The 23,137-nt window shown below is 34.5% G+C and overlaps 1 long non-coding RNA gene across 1 annotated transcript in view; it reads left to right on the top strand.

Annotated features, from left to right (window-relative positions):
* The first annotated feature begins 69 nt into the window (after window positions 1–69).
* The window catches only part of LOC104006058 (uncharacterized), a 33,136-nt gene continuing 10,068 nt past the window's right edge, over window positions 70–23,137 (top strand). The window contains exons 1-3 of the long non-coding RNA XR_001716898.3: window positions 70–807; window positions 2,111–2,201; window positions 20,749–20,979. This is a non-coding gene — a long non-coding RNA (uncharacterized LOC104006058). The remainder of the gene's footprint in view (window positions 808–2,110; window positions 2,202–20,748; window positions 20,980–23,137) is intronic.

The following is a 23,137-nucleotide window of genomic DNA, read 5'->3' as shown; positions in this document are numbered from 1 at the left end:
TGAAATAGTTTTTAATCTAGTTCAGATCAACTTTTCACTATTCCTCTAAAAGTGTAATGATTTTCTAGCAATTCCAATAAAAATATTTTCATAAACACTTGTAGGAGTAATTAAGAAAAATATCTAAGGAAGAACTACAGTAATTAACATACCAGGATTAAAGTTGACTAGCAAGAATTACTAGAGCAGTTTAAAAATATCCATATGTCTTAATAGAAAGTTGTTGCTACAGAGAAATGCTAAATGTTTAAGGTGATGGTTATAGTAATTACCCTCATTTGATCATTATACTATGTATAAATGCATTAAAATATCCCATTGTTTGCTGTAAATAAGTATAATTGTTATGTGCCAATTATAAATAGAAAAATAAATTAAAAAGGAAAGACAGGAATCAGATTCACTGAAATCAGTATTCTGTTTTCTTGAATTAATCAAATATTGAATTCTTAATTCAATAGTTCTCAAGAAATTATAAATAACATCATTTACTTATGTATTTTTTTCTGCTTTAATTTATTTCTAGAGTGATCCTTTCTTTCCTCCTCCCTCCTTCTCTTTCTCTCCTCTCTTCCCTTCCTCTCTCCTTGTTTTCTTTCCTTTTATCTTTTATGTATGTTTTTATGTTTATCTGTATGACATACCCAATTTGTTTAAATTTCAGAAGAGCAGCTATATGAGCAACATCTCATGACTGAAATACATCCCAGCATTACGTATGCAGCAATATTAGATGTTGCTCCTCCTAGAGTTGTATCCCATAGGAGGTAGCCAGGCAATCAGTACCCTCAGCAAATCAGTGATGACGTGAGCAAATAATTTTACCTTTTTTCCATCCCAGGCAATAAGTTCACATATCTACTTGGTCAAATGTGGTAGCTTCTTTTCTCTTTAAATGTTTATACGTATCCTTAAAGTTAAAATAGGTCTTGATGGTTTTATGGGAAGGTATAGTGTTTGTAGAACATGACAAAATATCTTTCCAACAAGAATAACACTATACATTATATGATGTCAATAGTTTGCAAAGTAATTTCATTTTTGACCTTCTTTATTATTTACATGCAATTTAATTATTTGAAGTTACTTTTGTACCTTTCCATTATGTTTATTTGATAAAATTATGCTTGTTGGGATATTACTAATACTTAAAATGAAAAAAAACAGAGATGGTTATATATTAATGGAAAAGAAGTAGATTTAACCAGCTAATTCATGTAACACATTTTTATTGCTCATATATAAACATGGTTCCTGTCCTACTTAAACTTAGATTCATGTGTGGAGAGATAGACAATTGAGACATAAGCAAAGATACAAGTATATAGTCCAAATTGAGATGTGTGGTGTGAAGAAAAACAATAGATGCAGTGGAGGAGAATGGGCTAGGGAGGACTAATTTTAAAATGTATGGTTAAAGAACATCTCTGAAGAGGTGACATTTAATTTGAGACTTAAATCACTGACTCAGAAGACTGAGTGAAGAATATTCCGGAGAAAGGAACAGAATGTGGAAAAGTCCAAGAGAAGGAAGAGTCCTGAATCTCGTTTGCTTCACTTCCAAGGAAGTCTCACATTTCCCCTTCTATTGCAACCATGACGTGAGATACATCTTGAGTAGCTACTAGAGTTTTTTTTTTCTTTTTTTCTTTTTTCCAAACTAAAGGACTGTTTTGTCCTCATTACTCCTTTTTTCATGGATTATTCTATTTAAAAAAACCAGTGTGGCCTCCCAGTGCCAGTGATTCTAAGTTCAGTGTGGTTTAGATATTTTCCACTGCTGATATTAGGTTGAACTATATAAAATTACTATTTTGTGGGTCAAAAACACGATTGCTTACCATTCCATGTGGTTCTATCTGCATATTTCTACTTGCTCTGTCAACCCTGAAAGATCTCTAGTGCTAACTTTATCCCTGGGATGTTTTTGGATAATAAATTGAAAGGCAAAGACTTATTTTTAATGGCATTCACTATCACACATTCTAAAACTGTTGAACTGTTGCAGAGAAAATTTGGCTTTATAGAAATATTTTTACCTAATATGGATAATCAAAACATGTAAGGGAATTGTGCATACTTTTCACTTTTTATTTTTTTGTTACATTAGGGCATCAAAATTCCAATATTCAAACAGATTTTCAAGACGGCTGACTAGAGGCACCCAGCACTTGGTTTCTCCATAAAGAAGAACCAAAACAGTGAGTAAATAATCAGTTCAAATAGATCCTCTGAAAAACAACATTGGAATTCAGCAGAGAGGTTTCAAGAAACACCTGAGGCAGGGAAGGAGAGTGAAGCAAGGCAGCCAGCCCTCTGGGATACCCTGGGAGCCCACAGAAGATCCTCGTTGTAAGACAGAGTGAGATAAGCGACGTATCCCCAGTGGTCCACATTCCCACTGAGGATTCCTGAAATCCTAGCTATGGGAAAGCCCTCTCAGCCTTCACAAGCCCTGAGACTATTACAGGGAGCTGCTTGGAGTTCATGAGATGGCATTGCTCCAGAGAGGAAGCTCATGTTAGGTCCCACGTCCCCCAAGACCCAAGCAGCTGCAACATGATACCAATTTGAGAGCCTAGCATCCATTAGACTGTATACTGACATGGGGAATAGCCCCCATATCTTCACATCCCTGTAGCCCTAGTGACATCCCCTAATATCCACCTGGAAGGCTGCCATGGCACAACACAAGGTGGACCCGGCAGTGAGTACTGCCAGGTCCCCAGCGCTGTAGCCCACACAGTCCTACACTCCAGGTAACAGGTAGTAACAGCACACTGGAGAGGTTGGCCTCTGGACTAAGGGAGCCAAAGCAATGCAACACACAGCCTGAAAGCCACCTGCTGGGGACCACTGCCACTGATGGCAACCTCATCACCCATAGTAGCAGAGCTGCAGCATACATCCACATGCCCTGAGGACAGATTCTGCCTACCTACCACTGCTACTGCCACCACTTGATCATGCTCTTAGGGGTTTGGGAATGGCCCTGAGTTGCCCTCTAAGCCTGTACCTGTGCCTGTGCCGCCCCTCCCAGTGTTCAAGCACACCGCCTGGGGACCTGGAGGAAGTCCAGTGGCATCTGTCACTCTGGGCATGTGGATGCACCATCAGGAGGTCTGACAAAAGACACAACTTTGCTGCTGGCACATGAGCATGCTGTCTGCTGGCCTGGGGATCACCCCACCCCCACCCCCCACAGCCTTCTCCTGTGCGCATTTTCAGAGGGATGTGAGGACAGACTTACACTGCCTGGCACTGACTCCTTTATTGCCCAGCACAGCCAAGGGCCTGGGGACTGCACCCACTCTGTTGATCACCCTAGGTCCATGTGCATACCATCAAGGGACCTAACAACAACCTAGATCATCTGTTACTGGCATCCAAGCATGCAGTCTGAAGGGCTGGAGATTACCCCACTTTGTTCACAATAGTTAGCAACCATGCACCCCTACTGGGGGCTTGAGGACAGGCCCACAGAGCCTGCTGCCACTGTCATCATAACCGACCCACATATGTCACTTGGGAAATGGCCTGTCCAGCTCATTACCACCACTGCTAACACCAATGCATGCTGCTTGGGACCTCAAGGGTTGTTCCAACATTGCTACTGCCATTAATGATGTCATGCACACTGCCTAGGGACCCAAGGACCTGCCCCCATATGTATAATATCATATATTTAGTGAAGTAATAATAGCTGGAAACTTTTCAAGTATAGCAAGAGAGTTAGACATCAAGATACAGTAAGCTTACAGATCCTCAAATGGATACAACATAAAAGGTTCTTCTCCCTGGGAAATTATAGATAAGCTGTCAAAAGTCATAAACGAAGAGAAAATCAAGGACAGATTAGGGAACTCTTATCAGACTAACAGTAAATTTCTCAGCAGAATCCTTAAAGCCAGGAAAGAATGGAATGATATATTCAATGTGCTGGGGAAAAAAAGTCAGTCAAGAAAACTATATCCTAGCAAAGTTATAATTCAAAAGTGAAAGAGAAGTAAAGTTTTTCCTAGGTAAGTGAAAACATGATATTCATCACTAAATTGGCCATACAAACAATGCATAAGGGAATCCTACACCTTGAAGTAGTATCTACCAGGATGGTATCTACCATCATGAAAATGCACAAAAGTATACAACTCCCTGGCAGAACAAACAAAAATGAGGAAGATAAAGGAGTTAAATGTTACCACTACAGAAAACCACCAAACCACAATGATAAACAGTAAGAAAGAAAGAAACAAGAGATATAAAAAGGATATACCAATAAAAAAAATCTAAAAACCAGGAATAAGTCCTCATCTATCAATAGTAACCTTGTATGTAAGCAGATTAAATTATCTACTTAAAAGACATAGACTGGCTGAATGAATTAAATATACATGAGCTAACTATATGCTGCCTATAAGAAACTCATCATCTGTAAAGACATGCACTGAAAGTAAAAGGATGAAAAAAGACATTCCACGCAGATATAATTTGCACCCAGATATATAAAGCAAATATTATTAGATCAAAGAGGAAAGAGAGACTAAAATACAATAATAATTGGGGCTTCAGTTTTCAGCATTAGACAGATTACCTAGACAGAAAATCAACATAGACACACTGGATTTAAACTACACTTTGGACCCAGTGGACCTAATAGGTATTTACAAAATATTTTATCCAACAGCTGCAAAATACACATTCTTCCCAATGGCATAAGCAACAATCTCCAGGACAGACCATATGTTAGGACACAAAAGAAGTCTCAAAAAATTTAAAACAATTGAATTCATATCAAGTATCTTTCCAGACTACAATGGAATGAAACTAGAAATCAATAACAAGAATTGTGGAAAGTCTAAAAATATGCAGAAATTAAATAACATGCTCCTGAGTGACTATTGGGTCAATGAAGAAATTAAGACGGAAATAGAAAAAATTCTTGAAACAGATGAAAATGGAAGCACAACATACCAAAACTTATGGGATATAGCAAAAGCAGTGGAAAGAGGAATGTTTATACCAATAAATGCCCATTCAAACTCTTAAGTCTGGTAAATAAATTAAGTAAAGTTGCAGGATACAAGATCAACATGCAAAAATCAATAACATTTCTATGCATCAATGACAACCTAGCTGAAAACAAGGATGCAAATTCCATTTACAGTAGCTGCACACACACACACACACACAGAATCCTAGGAATAAATTCAGCCAAAGAGGGGAAAAATATTTAGAAAGAAAACTATAAAACCCTGATGAAAAACATTGAAGGGGACACAAATAAATGGAAAGACATCCCATGCTCATGGATTAGAAGAATTGATATCATTAAAGTGACAGTACTACTCAAAGCAATCTATGGATTCAATACTATTCTTACCAAAATATCATGACTTTTGGCCAGGCGAGGTGGCTCACGCCTGTAATCCTAGCACTTTGGGAGGCCAAGACCTCAGATCATCTGAGGTCAGGAGTTCGAGACCAGCCTGGCCACCATGGGGAAACCCCATCCCTACTAAAAATACAAAAATTAGCTGGGCCTGGTAGCAGGCACCTATAATCCCAGCCACTCAGGAGGCTGAGGCATGAGAATTGCTTGAACCTGGGAGGTGGAGGTTGGAGTGAGCCAAGTTTACGCCAGTGCACTCTAGCCTGGGTGACAGGGTGAGACTCCATCTTAAAAAACAAAAACAAAAACAAATAACAAACAAACAAAAAATGACATTTTCACAGAAATTAAAAAAAAAATTCTAAAACTTATTTGGAACAAAAAAGAGCCTGCACGGCCAGAATAATTCTAAGAAAGAAGAACAAAGCTAGAAGCATCACACTATCTGACTTCAAAATATGTCACAAGACTGTAGTAACCAACACAGCATGGTATTTACATAAAAACAAACACCACAAACCAATGGAACTGAATAGAGAACCCAGAAATAAATTCACTTATTTAAAATCATGATTTTTGACAAAGACATCAGGAACATACATTGAGGAAAACACACCATCTTCCATAAATGTTGCTGGGAAAACCAGATATTCATATGCATAAGAATGAAACTAGACCCCTCTCACTCAACATATACAAAAATCAAGTCTAGATACACTAAAGACTTAAACAAAAGATACTATAAAATACTTGAGGAAAAAGAACAGGGTGAACACTTCAGGGCATTGGTCTAGGAAAGATTTTATGGCTAAGACATCAAAAGCATAGGTAACAAAAACAAAAATAGAAAAATGGGACTATATTAAACTAAAAATTGTCTGTATAGCAAAGGAAACAATAAACAGAATGTATGGACAACATTCTAATATTTATCCTATGTTGAATAGGAAAAAATATTTGAATAGGATAAATCTACACATTTATCGTATGTTGAATAGGAAAAAATATTTGCCAACTATTCATCTGACAAGGGACTAATATCCAGAATATATGAAGAACTCCACTCAACAGCAAAAAATCAAATAACCCCATTTAAAAGCAGGCAAGGGATCTGAACAGACATTTCTCAGAAGAAGATATACATGTAGCCTACAAATACACAAAGAAATGCTCAACATCACTAATCATCAGGGAAATGCATATCATAACCACAATGAGATATATATCATCTTACTTGAGGTATATAATAGTTACTATCAAAAAGACAACAACTAACAGATGCAGGTGAGAATGCAAAAGAAGAAGTCTTCTAAACTGTTGGTAGGAGTGTAAATTAGTACAGCCATTATGGATCACAGTAAGATCCATATGATTTTTTCAGAAGACTAAAAATAGAACTATCATACAACTATCATACAACCTAGCATTTTCACTACTGGATATGCATCCAAAGGGATAAAGCTCAGCATGTCAAAGGGATACCTATATCCTCATGTTTATTGCAACACTATTCACATTAACTAAGATATGAAATCAACCTAAGCATCTATCAATGGATAAATAAATAGATAAGGATAATACACACACACACACACACACACAATTGAATACTATTTGGCCATAAAAAAATGAAATCTTGTCATTTGCAGTAACATGAGTGGGACTGGGGGACATTATGTTAAGTTAAATAAAAGAGACACAGAAAGAAATATTACATATTCTCACTCATATATGCGAGCTTAAAATGTTGATCTCATGGAGATAGGGAGTAGAATGATAATTACCAGTGGCTGGGAAGGATGTGTGCATTGGAGAGCATGGGGCCTGAAGAGAGGCAGGTTATGGAAACAAAGATACAGTTACATAGAAGAACTAAGTTCTAATGTTCAATTGCACGGTAGGGTAACTATAATTAACAATAGTGTATTGTACATTTCCAAATAATTAGAAGAGAGGATTTGAAATGTTTCCAACACATATAAATGATAAATGCTAGAGACAGTGGATATCCTAAATACCCTGACTTGATCATTTCATGTTGTATGCATGTAACAAAATACCATATGTATCACATAAATATGTACAATATTATATATCAATAAAAACCAAAAAAGTAAAAAAATAGTGTTTTGAAATATTTTCAGTACATCACAATATCACTATTTCTTCTTCCATTCAATGTAAAATATTTTTGAAACTCTATGGAATTGATTTGTATACAATTACTATTTTTTCTTGATTTCTACCATAATCATAGGAATAATCATAAGCAGTTTTAACAGTTTTCATGAAAACTGGTTACAATCGTAGCAATAATTATAGTAGCACTTTCTAGTGCAATAGCAGTGTATGCACTTTGCAAAGTGCTTTCATATACATTATCAGATCTTTTTTCATAAGTAGCATTTAGTTTAGTTCCTCCTTGTGTTCATTTCTTGCATTTAGTTTAATTTCTTACTTGCTTGTTCGTTGTAAAAATCATTTGTGTTTACAGTAAATTCATTTTTTTATTAAATCTGTTTGGCTAATTGAGACATTATTAACCTATGACCAAATAGCCAGTGAGAAAATCAGCTCTGGGTTAAAGGTTACCATGATTTATGCTATCACTCTTTTGGAAACTTTACCTTAACTTGTGGTGCTCCTGTTTGGCTGGAAAAAGCCATATGGCCAATGAAAATGTGCAGAAGTTGCCTGAAACCAATCCACAGAGAGCTGGTAAACTATAACTTTAGGCTGTGATGACCACATGCTGCCTTTCATCAGCCAAGAAAACAAAAATAGCCAAGCTTTTTATAATGCTTTCTAAAAAAATTGTAAATCCATGATTGTATCTTCTATCAGAAAGTCTTCGTGGTAATACAGGTATCCTAGGTATGGGCCTCATTGATCCTCTAAAAAAAATGTACCACTAGGGAATTCTACTTCACCAACATTTTCTTGACAATAGTTGAATCAATCATGTAAATCAGTCTTAGGATTTAGCTGATTCTGCAGCATGGCGGTTTTCTTTGAAAAGAAGAAATGTCTTGATCCTCAAGACATTCACCGTCATCTAAATGTCTTCCCCTTGATTCAGTTTCTTACATTATAGACTACTTTAGTGAAGATATCCTTTTCTTGCAACAGTTATTCACTTAAAAAGCCTTCAAAATATTATCCAGTCACTGAAGGTTCTTTGAAGAAAAATATGACTGCTCGTGTAAACAATTAATGGTTGTTAAGCATGGCAGTGTATATTATGACAAACAACACATGCTACATTATGCCAGCTGGTGTAATGATGTGATAATGTCTGACTCATTAACTCTGGCACACAGTTTACGATGCCCTTCTATGACAGGATTAATTGATTCACACATACATTAAAACAAAAATAACTAAACTGAAATTTAGCTGGAAGCCTGGCTCCTCATTTGTCATAAACCCTGCTGTTGGTGATAGCTGACAAAGACCCTAATGCCGAACGGGGTTGAGGTTCCCTTCCTGATCTCACCTTTCTTTCTGAATGGAAACAAGAGCCTTGGAAACAAACCAGAATGCTTTAAGGTAAAGTCTCCCCTAGAGAATAATTCATGCTGGAATATATATATATATATATATATGCATATACAGTTTTCACAGTGAAATTGCTCAAAATACTTTTTTAAAAGCAAGTAGCTACAAAGCAACCATTACTAAAGGGTGTCTGGTCTACGAGAAATACAGTTTAGATGACTTTTTGAAATACTTGGATGTTTAAAGATAACTCATCAAATACTTGTCAGAGAACTTTTTGTAACTGTAACTAATCCAGAATGATGTTAAGCAGAATAATAAACAGAAGGCTAACAGGAGTGCTAACTTTTACTCTTGGTCTCATCTACAATTTCATCTATTCATTGAAGTGTGAGGGTTGACAATGCTTAAAATCTGAGCCTAGGGAACTCTTCTTCACCTAAAACATGAAAATGCAATAACAGTTCTATTAAATTGAAAGGCTCACTTGTTCCAATACAAAATCTGTATTTGGCATTCTATGACACTTTCAATTAAGAACTAAATTATTTCTTTATTAAATGTTCATTGTTTCACTTGAGATGATATTGTATTTAGCAATTTCTAGTTGTTTTATTAAATCAAAACTGAATTGTATAATATGATTTTTATTTCACAAGTGCTTCTATGGACTGGATTTATTAATATTATTGTTACTATTGTTGTTACTAGCAATTTTGGCCCAAATGTTGGAGGATATAGAAAACCCAAAAGTTTACCTGAGTATATTTTATTCAACATACTGAAAGACAAAATGTAAGGGGGAAAAAGTGAAAACGTTTAAAAAATTACAATTTCTTTAATTATTTTAATTAATTTTATTCATTTTACCATTTTTTGTTTTTGGAATCAGAGGATGCACATCATGTCCTTCTTTTTACATTAAGACTAAACAATTTACTAGGCTGGTCAAGTAACCATGATTTGTTCAGTGTTGTATCTAAAAAGAGTCTCAGGAGTCATTGTCATCTTGTAAAGAAGATATGGAATAATAAATTTACCTCTTCTTTTGCCTTGCTTATTTTTCTTGTGACATTAAGTTAGTAATTCCAAAACTTTGTTACCATAGGCTATTTTTTTCCATTTTTTTCTTCTATAAATCACTACTTATACAATTTTATTTATTATTATTGTAAAATCTATGTCTAATGGAGACAATTTAGAAGATACAATGAAAACACAATGAAGAAAATTAAAGATTATCCATAATTTTATGACTCGGAGAGAAGCACAATTAACAGATTAATAGACTTCCTGTCTGAATTGTTTTATGTATATTTTTATATACTGTTTCTAAAGTTGAGATTATTTAAATATGATTTTGTATCCATTTTCTTTCTTTGGATTATATTCTGAACATTTTACATTTTATTAAATGTTTTAATAACATTATTTTTAATGACTATATAATACACTTGAAAGTTTCAATATTGCTGGTCACTTCATTGTTTTGAACTTTTATTTATTATATAACAGTAAGATTTACTGCAATGAACATGGGTCCCATAATGTGAAAGCATCAATCTATAGAAGAGTAAACTTGAATTTGTCAACAAACAATTCAGATGCCACACTGCTTAAAAGTTAATCAAAACATAGTAACTGCCATAAAATCTTGAGATCAACATTAGATATCAGTGTTGTTGCTCTGAATTAGTAATATTTCACCAAAGTGGAAAGGAAAATTTATGCTCATTTATTTCTCTCCAATTTGTCAAGAAAACACACGATGTATCTTCCATGTGTTGACATGTGAAAAAAACTCTGAAACCTACAAACTGACAACTAATACACTAGTAGATAATAGGTAAACTTTATAAGGATAAGTAGAGTAGAATTAATAGTGTGTGGTATAATTCACTCTCCCTATTTAAAAAAAATGGAAATATGATTTCCAAAGAGGTGACTATGCAAACTACTGCAATAGGAAGAATAAGCACTGAAGAATTAAAATATAAATATAGATATGCAGATTATTGGATATGTCTTTCAGCATGAAGGTACTTATTTTGAGGGAAGACATATGCTCTACCTGAGGTCCGATGCGGGCTGTGTTGCTTCTCAGCATGCTGCCTTAGCTTCCTGATGACTTCTCAACATTTGCTAGTTGTACTTAATAGTCTGGTTTAGCATTGGGATAGCTTCCCTTATTTCACTGAGATCAGTTCAGTGTGCTGTCTCAATTCTTCATAGTTTTCTTGCTTTTTAAATTTTTTTTGAGTGTGTGTGCGTATGGCTAATCTTTTTGTTTGTAACTATTGTTTTTAGTGAAATTTGAGTAAGAATATTGAGAAAAATACCTTAGTATATAATTTTTAACAAAAAGAATGTTTTTAAATGTAAAAAGTAGACCTGCCTATCATAAGCTTATCATACACTTGCAATGCCTATGTATACATAGTGCTTGTAGGCATTTGAGTTTGCAAACCCTTGGTCTGAGATTGAGCTTGGTTGAGGAAAGAAGGAGGTGTTACAGACAAACAAGACAACACACCCAATAGAGTCGGCTGAAACTTCAGTTTACTTTACAATCCCCTCCTGGCCGCACTGCTTTATAATTCCAAGTAACTCATCCTATTCCTTCAAAGATGGCTAATAATTAGGAAGAAATATGGAAAGAAAAAAAAGTATGTGGCTGAGTGCAGTGGGGCAAGTCTGTAGTCCCAGCTACTTGGAAGGCTGAGGCAGAAGTTTCCCTTGTGCCTAGGAGTTCAAGTCCAGCCTGGGCAACATAGCAAGACCCCATCTCTATAAAAAAAGAAGTACAATAGTATATGCAAAGCAAATAAAGCATTTATGTTAAATCATATAATTAGCATTAAGAGTTTAGAGCTGTGTCTGCAAATAGTAAATACTCAATAAGTGTTAGACATACATCACAAAGTAGTTATAAAAAAGACACAGTCATCTGACAAGTAATCGTTTATACTTTCAAAGAAATTACAAACCATATAGTTACATTTGCATGTAATATATACACATATAATATTTATAATACACATACATACATTCACATATATACAAACATACAGAGAAAAAAGAGCTATAAAAGGAGACACCATGATACAAAGGAGATTATAAAGCAACAAAAGATTAAAAGTTATCAGGCAGAGCTTAAGATAGAAATGGAAGACAAAAATAAGCATTAATAGAAACATGAAAGCTATATTAGAATGACAAACTAAAATAAATACAAATAAAAAAGTCAAAGACACAAAATAATAATAGGCTTGAGGAAATCACTCAAAGTACTTGATAACAGAAATAAAATACCATCCACAGGGATCCAATAAATGCATAACTGGTACCCCAAAAGAAGAGAACAAAATAGATTAAATAAAAATAAGTAAGTAAATAAATAAATAATAATTTTTTTAAAAAAGGAATTGAATTTGCAGATTGAAATGGTATGCAGTGAACCAGGGCAAACTGAGATCGAATGTTTAACACCGAGCTCCAGGATCTGCTCCAACTTCACGTGGCATTCTTCCCTCCTATCTACACAGTCTCATCATAACACCAGTCATAATGGATTAAGGATTCACACTACTCAAGTATGGCCTCATTTTTTAAATACCTGCAATGACCCTATTTCCAAATAAGGTCACATTCTGAGGTCCTGGAGATTAGAATTTCAACACATCTTTTGGAGGAACACATTTAATTCATAATACCTTTCTTTACCTTATGGGGGAAAAATAATTTTTCTGTTTAATTTTGAGATGGTTGGAGATTTCTGAGATTGGAGCATTTTCCTTATTGCAATAGTCTTTTTTTGTTTTTCGGAGTAAAGTCTTTCCTTATCTAAGTTTGAATTATTTTTGACAATAGTTTATAGGTAGTACAGTTTCAAGTTTAAATTTGTTATTCCTATCACCTTTCCATTAATCCACAAAAAATTAGTGCTCACAAAAAGTTGATGATTTGGAAGATTTATTTTTCAATAATTATAGTTATTTTTACTAAAACATAAAAGTTTTTTTAAACCATTTTCTTACATAAAAATCAGAAAGACAGCTAGAAGTAAGATGATTAGTTACTGGCTGTGTAAAACTGGAGTCGACATTTTAATTGGTTAATTCAAACAGGACTGCTTCTAAAAGTAGAGACTATTCATCGAAAAGTAACAAAATAAACTAATCATCCCTATGATTGACTATGACTTAATAACATTAAGCCAAAATCTAAAAATCTAATGCTTTACACTGTGTAAAAGACATCAGAATGTTTCACCATTTGTCTAAATATTTTGTATTATAAGAATAAATAGTTTTTTGTTTTAAAGTAATTTTCTTTAGAATTTATAGTTTATTTTGAGAAGTTAAGATTAAAATACAGGAAATTTGACCAGTGGCCCAGAAATAATCCTTTAACATATGGTCTTTGGAGGTAGGCTATATTAGATATAATTTAAAAGATAGGCAACAAAAGATGTATAGGAGTATTGTTACATCAAACATTTTTGATGAAATCAAAATTTTAAAATTTCAGCATTTACTATTCAGATAAATGACAAATTTCAAAAGAAAAAATACTTTTAAATCAGTAATTGCTCTTTGGTAAATCATCTCATTCAGAGAATGGTAGAAATGAAGATTACAAAGCTACCAAAAAAACACTAAAGTACAGTTTCTAATAAGGGTTAGAAGGGGACAGTAACTTGGAAATCTGTATAGGAAAATAATCCCCAAAGGTTAAAATAATCTATAGTAGTTATTTAAAAGGAGAAATACAGAAAGGAGAGCTCTGCAATTAGTCACAGGAAATCAAGAGATGTTGTTAGAAAAGTCAAACAAATAAAATGTTTGCTCCTTAATATTTGTGTAATTTCCAGGCTCTGTTTCCTAATAGTAAACTGTAGACAACAGTAGGTAACACTCCAGGTCGCTGCAAGGATTAAGAGAGATAATATATATTAAATCCTTAATACATTGTGTAATTCATGGTAGATACTTAACCTTCCTCTAATTTCCTTTCCTCCACACAATTGATTTTTATCCACTGAGTCATAGGATAAATGGACCAGATTAGATTACAACTCTCTCAGTTCAGAATCACTTCAGCATCTCATTCAGAAAACAGCCTGAACCACACATTTATTTTAAAATTGTATTCTTTCAAAGAAATTGTTATTCGAGTTATTTTTACTTTCCAATGCGTCTGTATCTTTCTCAGTCAAAATATGAGTTTTTCTGTGTGTGTGAATTTTTTTAACATCTTTGTGAAGATATTTTCTACAGATTACTGTAAATGAATATTATTTTAATTAATGCATATGATATGTAAGGGTCCTTTGTATTCCTAATCACAGTGCAGATGAATATGCCCTGTCATGTGGGAATCAAAGCTATTGCTTTGACTTGTAATGAGTTGTTTATATGTTATGCAATGGTGCTGACTAGTGGCTTATTTTTTGAAGAAAACAACTTAAAATATGTATTTTGCATGGCAGAGCAGAAGTTTGGCTTCTACATATCCACTTAATATGACATTATCCTGCAATATTATACTTCATTTATTCATGCATTCATTTATTCATTCTGGACAGTCACCAAGATATTTATTGCCAATACACAGAGCCTGTACACAGTGCTTTGCTACACATGGGTTCAAACACATAACTAAACACTGTAGACAAATGCTACATTCCAGAAATTAAAGGAAGCTCATATATATAGAACTTAGAGAGTGAGGGGGCTCTAGTTGGGAGATGAGGCAGGACCAGACCACACTGAGCCTCAAAGGTCATATTAAAGGTTTTGGTATTAATCCTAGAATAGTGGAAAAAAAAGAGAGGAGGAGAAGAGAAGTAATTAAATTTTCATTTTAAGTTGCAACTCACTTGTTTCTAAAGGGGATAGTGGTATGGTGAAAACCTGGAAGGATGTGAGGACAATAGTTAGGACGCTGTTAAAGTAAATATTTGGTCAGAAACAGCAATACATTGAACTAGGGTATCAGTAGCAGAGCTGGAGAAACGTAAATAGATTTAAGCAATATTTATGATCTAAGTTTGGCAAGACTTTATGACAACATGGATATAGTTTAGAGAGCGAGGAGCTGTGTGGTAAGATGAACAGAGATATTAAGTACGATTTTCAGGTTTCTGGATTCGAAGACTGGATAGTGACTTCATTCATTGTGATAAATAGAAAACACTTCAAGTGGATCATGTTAGGAAATAAAGCTATTTAGTGTAGTCTAATTTCTTTATTTGTCTTCTTCCCATACCTAAAGTTTGTAATACTTCGTTGCTTTTGTCATTTTTTTTGGTAGATTTTCACCTTATTATAAAATTAGTGCCTTTCATTCCTTTAAAATGGGGGGAAATAGAACTAAAGAAGATTTAAAAATCCTTCATTTTTCAATCAGCTTTAATAAAATACTTGTAACAAAAATATTGGCTAAGCTAGCATATGAATATATTATTTTATTTGAGAAATAAGTCTTTATGAAAATAATATGCATTTCAATCTAACTTATTGCAAAGTGTCTAAAGTGTAAGTCCAAGATTAAATCCAAATTTAAGATATAATTGCTAAAAGTTAGGAAAAAGTTTTAGTTAACAGTATGTCTTAGTTCAGACTACTAAAACAAAGTATCATAGACTGAGTGGCTTATAAATGACAGAAATTTATCTCTTAACAGTTCTGGGGGCTGGAAGTCCAAGGTCAGGGTGCTAGCAGCTTCCAATTCTGAGAACCCTTTTCCAAGTTGCAGAAAGTCTTCCCCTTGTATCGTCACAAGGCAGAAGAAGAGGACAAGAGAGCTCTCTAGCATTTATTTTATAAGGGCACCAATTCCATTCACAACGGCTCCACACTCATGACATAATTACCTCCCAAAGGCCCCACCTTTTAATTTCATCATATAGAAGGTTGATATTTCATTTAACACATGCATTAGGGTGAGCGGACACAAACAGTCTATTGCACCTTAAAGTTGGCTGGTACTCATTACATTGGAATTTTCTAATCAATTGGAGCAAAGATGGATTAGAGCTTGTTGTGATTGTCTCAAGAGAGTGATAACCTATTTTGACACATGAAATTTTATAGGTTATATAATAGAAGAATTTGCACTTTTGGATTTTTATATCGCAGACAAGATGCCTGTTAATATCCCACTGTTCAATCACTCCAACTTTACTATCTAATATTGATTTTTTTTCAGATAGGATATGTTTATACTCAGTGATTCTTTAATAAAATAACAAAGTGTTTATTAGGGAAATGTGCTGCATTTTGAATGAAGAAAATTCAGAGAAAAATAAGTACAGATAAATAAATAAATGATATAATCAACTTTATTCTGTTCAATGGCTGGCCATAGTTTGAGTAATTTTATTGACCCATTAGCGTTAAATCAAGAAAGACTTAATGGAAGACAGTGATAGGTACAATTTTTCAAAACACAGTGTTTACAATGGGTAAAATGTGATACCTTCAGAATTCTAGGCTTAGATTTTTTTTTTACTCTATCTTATGCATGACTTAAAATACTGCCAACTTGCCAACAGGTATTCAGTACTAGAATGTGATAGCACAGTGGGGTAGACAGCTAAGTGGAATTTAAGATTTACTGTTGATGTGCTAAGCAGTATTAATATTATTATTTTATTATTATTATTGTAATTTTTAGAGATTTGGTCTTGTTCTATTGCCCAGGCTGGAATGCAGTGGCACTACCATAGCTCATTGTAACCTCAAACTCTTGGCTTCTAGTGATTATCCTACCTCAGCCTTCTGAGTAGCTGGGACTATAGCCATGCATCACCATACCTGGCTAATTTTTGTATTTTTGTAGAGATGGGGTCTCAGTATGCTGCACAGGCTGGTCTCCAACTCCTGGCTTCAAATGATGCTCCTGCCTTGGCCTCCCAAAGCACTGTGATTACAGACATGAGCCACAGTGGCAGACCATATTATTTTGTAAATGTTTTAATTAAAAGTTTCTTTAGAAACATTTTAGAATTTTAGATGTTACTTCTGCTGAAGAAATAATATAAAGGCTTTAAATATTAGGGAGCTATTCATTTTTTACCCATTCATCACATTTTGTTTTCTTTTTAATTGAACATCTATTCTCTGCCAAACTCTACTGGAAAAGAATACACATAGACACAGAAATAAGAGAGCTCCTAGCTTAAGAAAGCTTGTGGTCTAGTAGACAAAGGAGATAAACATGTAATTAAGATGCTATTTGTTAACTGCTCCTAGAGGAGTGTACAATAATTTATAGGAACTCTGAGCAGGTAACACAAAATTTAGCCTGGAAAGGAGGTTATATTAGTGGAAGTCTTTCCAGTTGCGTATGATAGAATTCCAACTCTAATTGGCAGCTGAAACTGGATTTATTTGCTCACATAGCTGAACAATCTCCCTATATCTACTTGGAATTGAGTACTGAAAATTGTAGAGTAATAGGAGTAACGTTCCCCATTTTAGTAGACTAGAGGATGTTCAAGCCTCTCTCATCTCAGTCTCTTTCAGCCCTATTGAGAATCAATTTTAGAGCCCGGAAGCAAGGGATGAAAAAGGCCAGGGACCAGACCACCTTTTAATGATTCTAGGTCTATGAGGCTGGGCTTGATTGTGTGCTGGCTCAGTTGGTTGGGTCAATAAACCTATTATAGTGGGAAGTCTGTTAGGGCAGTTCTCAAACGTGGCTGCAGATTAGAATCACTTCTATAATTCAAAAAATATGCCAAGAAATTAAGTCAAAATTTCTGGTGATGGGTTCTAGAATGAATATTTTAAAATGTTCTTTAGATGTGGAAAGGAAGAAAAAGGCTACATACCTATAAAGGAAGATGTATAGGTGAGATTGTGTAAAGAATAGTGAGCAAAACAAATGGCACTCTTGTGAATAGAACACTCACCATTGCCTCTGCTCTAAGGCAAATCTTAGCGTGAATGCTGGAGCAGCCCTACATGACCAAAGGGAAGAGCATGAGGAGATGGCATTCCCATGAGACATCTTCAAGAAATAATGTTTATTATTTTCTTTGGTTTTATCCCCAGTCTGATGTAGCCCAGGGAAATGGCTATCACATTTTAATTTAATATGTGTGCTTGCCTCTGCTATAAAACTATACATTTTTATAGGTAAATTATCTTATTCATCTTCATATTCCCAATGTCTAGCTGACATGATACTTGGTATATACAGGACACTCAGTAAACGACAATGGGATTAATGAATCTAGTGATATAGTACCACTATCTAGGGTTTTCCATATCTGGATTTAAAATCTGTAAAATTTTCTATTTGTAAAAATAGAAGTACTTACCAAAAACATACTTCTATAAATATTTGTGCTTTAAGAGGTAGCAACTCAGAAGCAAGTTATAATTCAAGATTGATCCAGAAGATCTCTGGGAATAAAAAGAATAAAATTCAAGTCTATGCTTATTCATTAGGAAAAAACCTCCAGCTCAATGAATTTTCTGTTGCATTTTAAAAAATTGGCCCTGTGATTACACCCTAGAGAAGAATAAACAGAAATTATGTCTTCTTATATAATTTATATATTCTGTTTAACCTTATGTAGTTATATCAAGTAAAATGTATGAGATATAAACTATTTAAAACATCCATGAAAAATAAAAATTTCTGAAATATTAGCCCATTAGGAAAGGTCAAGTTTAAAATGCCATATTCACTGGACATTTGATGAGTTTTTTTTTCTGTTACATAGTATGATCTTTAAAATGGTCATTTTGATAGCAGGTCTAATATCAAGTGTGTTTTTTTCCTACTGAATATTCCACATTCTCTCTGGCAATAAAGGTTCTGGATCCCGGCAAGGGCAATTCTTCTGAGGACGCATAAGGCAATTGCTTGTAATGCAGTTTACTTGTCCAAAGAGTTCTTGGCTCTGTAGTATTGACAATAACAGAAATGTATTTGGACATCCCAAACCCAGTCAAATATGACTAGGAAGACAATGAAAGGAACAGATGGATATCTTTACAGAGCAACAATTTCAGAGCCACACTTGGGGTCATGCCCATTTTTTTTTCCAGGAAACGTGAGAAAGGGAACAGATAAGGATCAGGGAGAAGGGCTTAAATCTCTCTGTGGTGAAAAAAATCTCTCTACATTCTTGAAGATTCTGAAAACTAAAATGCGTATTATTTCAAGGTTATTATGCAAAGAATACTAAAATTTGAAACTAATGCTTTATGGATAATGTACCACGTTTAAAGATAAACTAGCTTTAGAGCATATATTTTAGCACACAAAGTCAAGTTCTTTATTATTAGCATGTATTTTCCTAGAAGACAAGAATAATTGAATTAAGATAAACCCTATGTGTTAAGACTTCTTTTGAAGCATTCTAATGAGAATTCTGCTATGGGTCTTTCAATCTCTCCCTTTTTTTGTTCTCCTATTGTTCATAATTAACTATACTTTCATTTCAATGCAATTACACTAGTACACTCGTATAACATGAGACTAATGAGAGAATTTCACTTGGATTGTGGAAAGTTTTCAGGGTAGCAAATATTACCGTATTTCTTAGGGAATATTATCTTAAAATGCGTATTGAAAAAACATCACCTCTGAACTTTATTATTTGGAGAATAGGACATTTTTTATTAAAAAAAAAACAATAACCGGGGGGATATATGAATTTGGAGAAGGGCTAACAGCATATTTAGAAATTGTTAGCATAATGATAATTTTAAGTTATTTGTTACATGAGAGGCATGATCCATGAGGTGGTATTAGATGTTACTTATATCAGCCCTGGATGGGTCATAACCACAAAAAAGTAAAGTTTTCATGTGGTAAAATATACACAATAGAAAATTTATCATTGTAACCATTTTAAGGCAATTCAGTGACATTTAGTACATTCACACTGTTGTGCAATCATCACCACTGTCCATCTTCAGAAATTTTTCATCATCCCAAACTGAAACTGCATGCTCATTAAAAAATAATTACTCCCTTTACCTAGCATCTGATGACATGATTCTACTTTCTGTTTTTAGGAATCTGACTGTTCCAGGCACCTCTTATAAATAGAATCATACAATATTTGTGTTTTTATGTATGACTTATTTCACTGAGTATATTGTTCTCAAGGCTCATCCATTTTGTAGCAAATGTCAGCATCCCACTCCTTTTTAAGGCTGAATAGCATTTCATTGATTGTACATAGCAGATTTTGTTTATTCATTAATCTTTCCACAAACATTTGTGTTGCTTCCAAATTTTGGCTATTGTGAATAATGTTGCTATGAACACTGATGTACATATATCTGTTTGAACCCATGTTTTCACTCCTTTTGAGTGTATAGTTAGAAGTGGAATTGCTGACTCATGGTAATTCTATGTTTACTTTTTGAGGAACTGCCATACTGTCTTCCACAACAACTGCAACATTTTATATAACCACTAGCAATGCACAAAGGTCTTAATTTTTCCACATCCTCTCCAACACTTATTTCTGTTTTTTTTTAATTGAATAGCCATCCTAATAGTATCTTTCTGTGATTGTGATTTGCATTTCCCTAATGACTAATGATGTTAAGCATCTTTTCCTGTTTTTACTGGCAATTTGTATATCTTTTTTAGAGAAATGTCTATTAAAGTCCTTTGCTCAGTTTTTAATTTGGTTGCTTTTGTTTTTGTTTTTGTTTTTTGTTATTGAGTGGTAGGATTTCTTTATATATTCTGGATATTAATCCCTCATCGGATATATTATTTGCAAATATTTTTGCCCATTCTGTGCCTTGCCTTTTTACCACCTCTTGCCTTTTTATCACCCCCCTTCCTTGGAGTCATGAATTGTTGTCTTGATCATCCAGATCTGCGATGATTAAGAACACCTGTGGCAACACCAAACAGAGCCCACAAACATCGTGCTGATGAGCAAGGACTAGGGAAGAAGATGCTCAAGAAACATCCATGAAAACAACCAGGAGGGCTTTGAGAGAATACGGAGCTGGAGCTCGGATCTTCCTTTATGAAAAGCATGGGAAAACCTAGAAGGCTCTGTCTTAAGATAAAAAGACCAGGGACTTTCTAGGGGTCATAAGGTGAGGGGTTGTAACCTTTACAAGATGAATCTGGGGACCTGGGGGGAAAACGATGTTAAAATCCAACAGTGCCAGAGATTAGAAGGGGAAGGAATCAGAAAGGAGGGAGAATCATATTATAAATGTCGAGGATAAACTACAGATGGAACAAGATAATCAGTTTACTGTACCATATCAGGCAGGGGATAATAGTGATGCCTGAACTAAAAGTGTGAATGAAGGGGAAGGAAGAGAAAAGCAATTTTAAATTCAGTTCCCCTGACACACCTCTTTCCTCAGGAATTAATTGAATGTTGGAGAGAAACCCCTGTGTGATTATTACTGCATTTACAAATATCTCCAAATATGAGCTTGGAGAAAACTGTTTTTATTCTTAAAATTGAAATCTTCAAAGAAAATTGGCAGTGTCGTATAGAAGAAAGCTCCCCTGGGTTCTAATCCCTGCATTATCAGGCACAAACCAATCCTTGGACCTGGAACCATAACTTCCTCTGCAACCCAGTTTCTAAATCTTTAAGATAACGGGTCTGACATCTGTGATTTCTAATTTCCAGCTAAAATTCATGAGGTGTATGCTATAGTTTCAACGTTTGTTTCCTCCAAAACAGATGTTGACATTTAATTGCTATTGTAACAGCTGTAAGAGGTAGGAACTTGGAGTGGTGATTAGGCCATGAGGGCTCCACCCTGATGAGTGGGACTGGTGCTGTTATAAAAGGGCAAGTTAGTCCCCTCTTACCTTCTGCCTTCCACCATGCAACATCACAGCAAGAAGGCCCTCACAAGATGCTGGCCCCTTGATCTACGATTTCCCTTTTTCCTGAACTGTGAGCCAATACATTTCTGTTTATTATAAATTACTCGGTGTCAGGTATTCTGTTATAGGAGCAAAATGAACTATGATGGGATATATTTTAAATGTAAAAGTTTCTCTTTCTAAATTGTAGGTTGACTTATAACAGTCTTTGACATCTGGAAAATGAAAAGTAAATACCTGCAGTTCTCCAGTAGCAGCTATATGTTACATGACAAAAATGAGACACCATGAGATGCTATTAAAATATTTTGCTTTTGTCCTTGTTCCTCTTATTTGGGCATTGCATGATTCTCATAATACATGTCGGGGCTGGTATAAGAAAGTGAAACTGTAGTGAACTCACAAAAACAAATGAGAGAAGAACACAAATACAAAGTACTGGACATTGACAAGAGCTGAAGGGTAGAAGCTGTGAAGGGATGAATGAAAGACAGACAAATGATTGTCCAAGTACTTATTGAGGCAAACATTTGGTAGATAATTTGTTTTTGATACAACTGTAATGAATGTCATTCTTCTCTATGGAACAGCACGCCAAATCTTTAGCATATCGCTGCTTGGTGCCCAGTGGGCAGCAAATGCCCAATTGCCAATGCCACTTTTTAGCGCATGTTCATCTGCAGGATATTAAACAGATTGCCATCCTTTTGATGTTTGTGAATACGAGTAGTAAATACCATATGATATGACTCAATGAATTTGTTTCAGAAAAAAAGAAAAAGACAAAGAAGAGAATGAAGAAGGGAAAAGACAGAGACAAACAGGAGAAGGAGAAGGAAATTTCCTTCTTTCTTTGATAGGAAGGGGTGAACCGGCAAATCTGAAAGGAAACAAATGTTACGGAAGTTAGTAACAAGCTTTGTATCTAGAAAAGAATGATACACCTGCCAGTTCACTTGCCAATTTCTGGCACATTTTGTGACTAAAGAAATGATTCCCCAGAGAATCTGTAAACATTTTTTTTTTCAGGAATAGAAAATCATGAGTGAACAGAGAATTATTTCATTATAGTTCAGAATCTTCCAGAATGCGTCTGCCTTAATGGGCCATAGAATTTGTATGCGTGTATGAGTATGTAAATGTGCCCCAAATTATTCATTGGTCAAGACATTACTTAAGTTTCATAAGAAGTCTAATAAATGGTTATTATTACCTTCACTTTCATCTTTTAGATAGTAGGTATAGGTAGATGTAGTCCAAGAAAAGCACTATCAATTGGGTGAAATTAAAGGAACATTAAAAATCTAAAAACTTTTTTTCTAATCTTTCTTTCAACATGTTTTAATGACATCTAGTAAGTGACTTAAAATTTTCACCTACTTCATTGTATTAGATGATGTT

Source organism: Pan troglodytes, chromosome 3 (assembly GCF_028858775.2).
Source record: "Pan troglodytes isolate AG18354 chromosome 3, NHGRI_mPanTro3-v2.0_pri, whole genome shotgun sequence".
Taxonomy (NCBI): domain Eukaryota; kingdom Metazoa; phylum Chordata; class Mammalia; order Primates; family Hominidae; genus Pan; species Pan troglodytes.
Note: the sequence above shows the minus strand (reverse complement) of the source record. Positions and strands in the feature narration are given on the sequence as shown.